Here is a 7,342-nt window from a genome sequence, read left to right as displayed (position 1 = left end):
CTTGGAGTTTGGTGAGGAGGGAGCACACCCACCCCTGCCACAGCCTGGCCTCACTGCTGACAAAGTGGGTCCTGGCTACAGCATGAGCCCTGCAGGTGGAGGTGTGGGCAGCATGGGGATGGGATGTGTGTATGCTGGATGGGGAAGCAGATGGGTAACAAGCACAGGTTGCCAGAACTTGGTAGTAAAAACCTTATTTGAAAAGTGCATTGTGTGTTACAGGTTCCTAAAGAATAGTTACTTCTCTGCTTTTACTGTGCCTTCCCTTTGTGGTCCAGCATCACAGGCATGACTTGATGGCTCTTTGGACCTGGAGAAGCCCTCCTCTTTCTAGAGTAGACCATGCTCAGATGTGCCTCATCACCACCATCGGTGTCTTTCCATGGTCTTAAAATCATTTAAAGGGGTTTCATTAGCAAAATAGGATCTACTTTGAAAGAGGTTTTTTTTCTTTAATAGATGTTCCTCTTTGTGGTTATCATATCTTATTCCAGTCTTGTTTTTGTAGTATTTTACTGAAACCCAAGTGAGTTTCCCTGCTCTTGTTTTCTTTCGCAGGATTCATTACTTCCTCCCATGAATATTGACCAGCATGAAGTGAATGCAGTCTTTTTTTAAAATACCTGATATCTTCAGCTTTTGCTATTTCAATTACATTAGCCCCAAGCTCACTGTACTATCTACTGTATAAGCAAGGGGCTAGGAAAATTGTTAATTTTCAAAACAAAATGCATCCTTAGACCTAGACCTGGAAAACTGATGAGCAACATAAAGTTGTAACTATGGCTTGACTAGACCTCAACATTTAACATAGATGAATCTGCTTTAAGTGATGCTAACACAGTTTTTCTGCCTACTCCTCAGTCAACACGACATGGTGGGGTTTGATTAAAGGAAAAGGATTTCAAAATCGTGTTCCTATACTTGGTCACCAGACTGAATTTGAAATGTTCAAATATGCCTGTCTGCTTTGCCTTCATGCTAATCAATCACAGAGGGGAACTGGCACATCACTCATTAGCTAACCAATTAGGCAGCACAGCTCACAAGGTCTAAGTCAAATATTGGGCAAGATAGCTGTCCATCACATTTGAAAAATAGATTTAGGAGTTAATGGTCTGTCCCCAGACATGTTATGAGCAAAAAAATAGCCTAAATGTATGAATCAATTGTTACTGTGAACAATTCTCCTATTTTTTCCATTCAAAACACAAGATAGTTAAATACATGCCATTATCCCCATTTTCCTAGATTCATAGATCTTAAGGCCAAGGGAGTAATTAAGATCAGCTCGGTTGACCTGCAGCTTAATACAGGCTAAAAACTCTCTTCTGACTATTTCTGCATGGAGACCACAATTTTTGCTTGGGCAACAGTACATCTTTTAAAAACACAGATAATTATGATTTGAAAATATCATGTGTTACAGAATCCGGTACATCCCTTTAAGCTGTTTGGATAATTAACCTAGTCGCTAACATTTTTGTCTTGTTTCTAATCTTTCAGCTTTCAACCGTGGAATCTTGTTACTCCTTTACACCACAAGATTACAGATCCATCTGCCAGCAGAAATCCCTTTCATAATGGTTTGTAAGTCAGAATCAAGTTACCTTTTGTCTTCTTTTGAATGAGCTAGAAATACTAAGCTTTGTTAGTCTTTTACTATACAGCCAGGTTGTTCCATCTTGGATTATTCTTCCAGTTTTCACCTGAACCTTTTCTTGTTTTAGCTTTTATGAGGCAGACACAAAATTTCCTTAGAATTGCCAAAACCCATAGCTGGCAGTTCCCTGCCTGGGGACTACATCCAGCCTCACAGAGCTGTGAATTAGGCATTAACTCAGAAAGAAGGGTCCACTGAGAACAGAGCTGAAATTTGTCTCGTTCTGGAGTGCAACGATGGTGGCTTGAGTGTCTCTATTGCATTCAAAGAAGCTAAAATCCAAGCCAGTAACACAGGAAAACTTTGTCATTTAAAAACCCAGTTTCATGATGTTAAAAACTTTTAAAAGCCAAATAATCCTGGAGAAAGAGTTTAAAATGCAAGACATCACAGTAGTTTTGTTTCCCTGCAGCTCCAAATCGGTAAAGAAGAGGTAGAAAAGTTCAGAGAAGGACAAGAGGCATGATCACAGATATAGTGAAAATACTTTCATTCAAGGAGTTATTAAAATACTAGACTTTGTCAGCTTGGAAAAGAGTTGATTGAGAAGGGAAGGTGACAGAATGCAACTGAAAATAATGCAGGAAAGGTGAATGGCAATGACTGAGTGCAAAGATGAGGAGGCATCAAATGAAAAGACAGAGTGAACAAAAAGAGATGCTTCTTTATCTGTCCTCTAATAAACTTGAATGTTTCCTGTCATGTGGGCTGTGTGACTGCTAAAAGTCTATGTATATTCCAGAAGCAACTGGGTAAAGGAAGGGATGAAAGATCCAGTAAAGGTCCCCAGTGCCAGCTCAGACTGCTCTTGGGGGACATGTAGGGCCCAGAGTGGTTGAAAGAGAGGTACTGGGAGGCACTGGCTGTGTTTGAGCTGTTTGGTTGTTTGTACTCCAGGCAAGCTGGCCACTGCTGGAGGGTCACTTTGGAAGGCCTTTGATCGCACTCTTTCCTGCTGTTCTCATGGTCTTAAAATGGGAAGTGTAATCGGGAATTTTAAACAGTTGCTTATTGCATGCCCCAAAGCCATACAGCTGCTCAAGTAAGAGTAAAAAAGTTGCACTGGCAAAAAGAACCAGGTTGGCTTGAAATAGGCAAGTGTAACTGAATACAAATGCACACACACTCAGAGGAAAAAGAGATAGTAAAGAATATAAATTATTCTAAACTGGTGGAAAACTAGAAAAAATCTTAATGAAGTGACAGGATACGAGTTAAAAACCTAAGGCAAGAGGGTGAAAGATGGGGAAAAAAAGGTTTTGATACATCTCATAGTACAAAAAAATCCTAACAACTATTCTAGCCTGTAAAAACATGTTTTTAATGTAGAAATGTCAAATAGTTTCAATATATCCTGTTGTTCCAAGTGGGTTTTTGAAAAGTCTGCATGAAGAATTCACAGAGGGTGAAGATGAAATCTGTTCCCTTCCAACAGTAACTTGGCAATATGCGGAGCAAGAGCTAATAAGCCGGCTGTTTTTAACCAGTAGGTCTGTCTGCAGCAAGAGCTTTAAAGAGCTGGATGAGGAGGTGTGTGGGCTATTAAAGTTGGTAAATCATAGGAATGCTAGAAAGACTTGTCTGGAGAAAAAGCTGATACAGATATTGGTAATTATAGGCATATCAGCTTGACATAGTGAGCATGAGCAAAGTAGAGTGATTTCATTAACAATAAGGCAAAAAGAAAACTACACTTAACAGTAATCAGTTTAAGCTTAAGAGAAACAAATTATTCAATAACAAGCATGGTACCAAATCAATTTGTTTTGTGGTAGAGGTGTTGGGGGTAATGTACTCATAATTCTCTAAGTATTTGTTATAGTATTGAATATTTTTATTAAGAATTCTTCAAAATAACATGACATATTAAGTGGGATTAAAAATATGGTAACATACTGGGTCCAAAATCTGCTGTCAAGGCCCATCTTCAGTAGGAAACTCTTGGCTTTCTTAACCTGTGCTGTTTAACCCCTGGCAGTATGAATTACCTAAAAGCAAATCTATAAGTATCGTTGAAGGCTGGGGAGAGAGGATAATGAAGAAGACACATCATTGAGCTGATTTACTTCTTAAAATGGAAGACTGCAAATACGGTGTGCTTCAGTACAGCCAAAAGTGAAGTGACTCTTGTGGGGAGAAGATTGCACTTACAAAAAGGGGGATGCTGCTTTGGGTAACAGCAAGCCCAGAAAGGACTTGGCCAAGAAATCTGATTCTGAAGGGCTCCTCACCCTACAGGCATAACAAGACCCAACAGCTTGGAGCTGAAGCTATAAAATTCCATTTTGAGTTAAGATTCCCCCTTTTTAACACCGGGAGTTCCTAGCCATCTAACTGCTTCCTAAGGTTTCTAGCAGATTCTTTGTCACCATAAAAGGAAATAAAACTCTTTTATATGGGAGATCATACTAGAAAAGCCATTTTCACCTTTTTCAGTAAATGGACTTCTGAAAATTTCTGTACACCTACTGCTCTTTTTGTGCTCTTCTACAGACCTCCTAGAAGTAGCCATGGACACATCAGGAGATCAAACTGGCCCATTGATCCCTTCTGCGTATCTAACCAACACATTTCCAAGTCAGTTTCTGAAATGGGCATAGTATTACTGTAGTAGTTTCACTGGATTTATAGAAATGGTTCCTCCACCTCCTTGGTATTTCCTCATGTCCCCTCCATAGCTATACTGTTGCATGGGATGCTCAGCTGAATGATCAGCTGATAATCCTCAACCTTTTTCAGTATCCTGCAGTCCAGCTTCTATATGTCACCATTTCTTTGTTCCTACAGGCACGCTCTGGCTCCTACATTATCAACCACCCAGATTGATATGTATAAACGAGTCACCTCCCTCACCACTTCATACTCCCTTATTTTTAGGCTCAGCTAAAACATTGTCATTGATAATTTTAATAATTTAATTCAGATAATGCACAATTAAATGCAGCTAGCTTGCAAACTAATAATAAGCAAAGATCTTTATTGCCCAGCCTAATTCCTGACCACCTATAAAGACTCTTTGACTTTCATGGGAGCTGGATTAAGATTTGACCAGGGAAGTTATATTAGGGTTAGGATTGCAATTTTGCATTTATCTTGTTTTTCCTGCTTGGATTTTGAGACAACACTTCTATCTCAGTTATTTCTATAACGGCAATAAGGGATAAGGCCAGGATTCAATTAAGTTGAAGAATGAAAGGCAGAAGAAACATTCTTCAGTGGTGCAGGATTGTTTCTTTCTGCAGAAGCACACAAAGTGCCTGTTTGTTGTGTGTGCAATTGCCAAGATGAGAAGTTAGAGACAATATTGATTTGGGCTCCCAGCTCTTTGGAAGCAGGCACTGGGTGGAAGCCAAGAAGGCTGAAGTCTAAATGCAAAGTCAGTCAGGCTCAACGGGCCATTCTTTGAGAGAGGGGATCCTTCTTTTCAGCTTTTGCACCTGTGTGTGTTGCGTGTGTGTGCATATGGAGCTAACAGGAGGCAGCATTGTCCAGGGACCACAGCAAGGAAATGAAGGGAAGGACACTCCCAGCTAGTTCACGGTTCCAAACTCTCTTGCTGGGTTGGAAGGCAGTCCATGTGAACTCTTCCCTAGCCTAAATTTAAGTGCAACAGGATGCATGACATGTTGAGGGTGGTTGGAGGGGTCTAAATGAAAGCTGAAAAGTAAGCAAGTAGTAAGCTTCATTATGAAATTTCATAAATCCTTTTCCTAAATTTTGGTGGATATTAGCTTTTCATATTACTTCATGACTTTGTAAGTCACGAACTGCGACCTTCTTTCACCAACCATGAGACAACTTAATCCAAATTGATTTGATTTTTAATTTTTTCAGGTAAACCTTACAAGATTCTGCAATAATTGCTCGACGGTGACTTCACACAGGTAAGGAGAATTACAACTTCACCAGCCCTCCTGGGCAGAGTGTTTGGACTAGATGTGGAAGGTGAAGTCTTCATAATTACTGTTTTCTGCCATTTGAAATGTTTCTGCCATGTTCTCTTCCTGATGAGGGGAGCTTGATGACAGAACTGGCATTTCTCTAGCACAAAACTGGTTGAAAAATGTGAATTTGAATTCTCTTTTTCTCTTTTATAAACAATACAATTTATATAATAACATTTATATGGCTTATGACTCTATCTGGTTTTTGTGGCCTGTAAACTTGGAAAACGTGAGCCAAAGGGCAAAAGCACTCCCAGAAATCGATATAATACAAACAGCCCTGCACAGCCAGCCTGCAAGAAAAATGTGATGGTTGACAAATTCCTTGCTCCCCGCAGTAGTCTGGGTTCTTGGCTAACCTCAAACATGCATCAGTTAAAGCTCTATGTGGATGGCAGGATTTTGCTCACATCGGCATTGTCTGACCTCTCCATTTCTGCTGTATATGTGCGTCACCTCCTGATTGCTCTCTCTGTAAAATAATCCTCCTTAAATTATTTAGATACATATTCCACCTTTCCCTTGGCTGCTGTTCTAATTCTGGTGAGTGAAATGACCTCAATTAGAAATTCTTGCTTAAACATACAATATCACTGAGAGGGTTGCAGTTTGTCTTGTCCCTTCTTGCTTTTCTCCAAGCCCCATTTTGTATGTTTTTTCTTGTCTGCAACTCATTAGCTCCTGTCATTACTTTTCCTTAAAACAAAACTAACCAGAAGATAATTATTCAGTTTGCAAAAAGGAATTAAAAAATGCCGTAATTAAGGTTACAGTTTTCCTTTTTACATCCTTGAGGGGATACTATGTTCCCTAATTACATAATCATACAAAACCAGGCCTCATACACACATATGTGGATGTTTTATATCAACAGGGGTTTTTTAATTATTTCATTAGAAATACTTCCAATTTATGGCAGCAAAAGTAAGAGTGGTATTATAGCTGTTAATTTGTAACTCAGAGCCTTTTATTGTTGCTCATGTTACTGTACTAATTAAGATGCACAGCACTGAATGTCTCTTAACCACACTGTTTTAGTATCACTTCCAAATATGTTTTGCACATTATTCTTATGTCAAAATCAGCAATAATGTGGCTACAAAAGTAGTTGTTTTCTGACAGAGAAAGGACTTTAGCCTTACCAATTCTTGCAAAGAAAATTGTGTTTCATCCCAGCATCCATTTACCTTCAAAGATTTTTTTTTTTTTTTCAGGGAAATGGTCTGGAACTTGCTCTGAAATTTAATTCTGTGGCCCACCAAAAATTTTATCACATTTGTATTTTTTAATTCAACCATCTTACACTTCTGGTGCTTCCTCATTTATTCTGCATTACCCACGAGAAAATCAGGACTGATGACATTGAACTCTGACTTTCACATGAGCCGAGGCTTTCCTTCGGGTCAGACTTTTCAAGGTCACCCCTGGCTCTTACATCCATGTGATCTGAAGTTTATTGAAAATGCACTTCGATTTTTTACCACATCTTTCCAAAAGGCAGTTATTTTGTAAAGAAAACCTACATCTGTCTGACATGATTTGCCTTTCAAAAACCTCTCCTGACTCATGATTAATAAATAATTCTCTCAGAATGTACAGTTTATGGTCCAACTGTTTGATCCCTAATCTCCAATATTAACTGTGGATTAACTCATACTTGCCTGGCATTTTGTATCTGTATCCTACACATGAGGCTCTTTTGCATTCTCTCATTAATCTCAGTAATCTCTGGTTC

At 39.1% G+C, this 7,342-nt stretch overlaps 1 long non-coding RNA gene across 1 annotated transcript; it reads left to right on the top strand.

Moving 5' to 3' along the window:
- The first annotated feature begins 1,556 nt into the window (after positions 1-1,556).
- LOC108640547 lies at positions 1,557-6,966 on the top strand. Its single transcript, XR_001921248.1, has 3 exons — positions 1,557-1,590; positions 5,498-5,547; positions 6,822-6,966. It is a non-coding gene; the product is annotated as an uncharacterized LOC108640547 (long non-coding RNA).
- The last annotated feature ends 376 nt before the right edge of the window (positions 6,967-7,342 follow it).

This window comes from Manacus vitellinus, unplaced genomic scaffold, assembly GCF_001715985.3.
Source record: "Manacus vitellinus isolate BGI_N305 unplaced genomic scaffold, ASM171598v3 scaffold_37_pilon, whole genome shotgun sequence".
Classification (NCBI taxonomy): Eukaryota; Metazoa; Chordata; class Aves; order Passeriformes; family Pipridae; genus Manacus; species Manacus vitellinus.
Note: the sequence above shows the minus strand (reverse complement) of the source record. Positions and strands in the feature narration are given on the sequence as shown.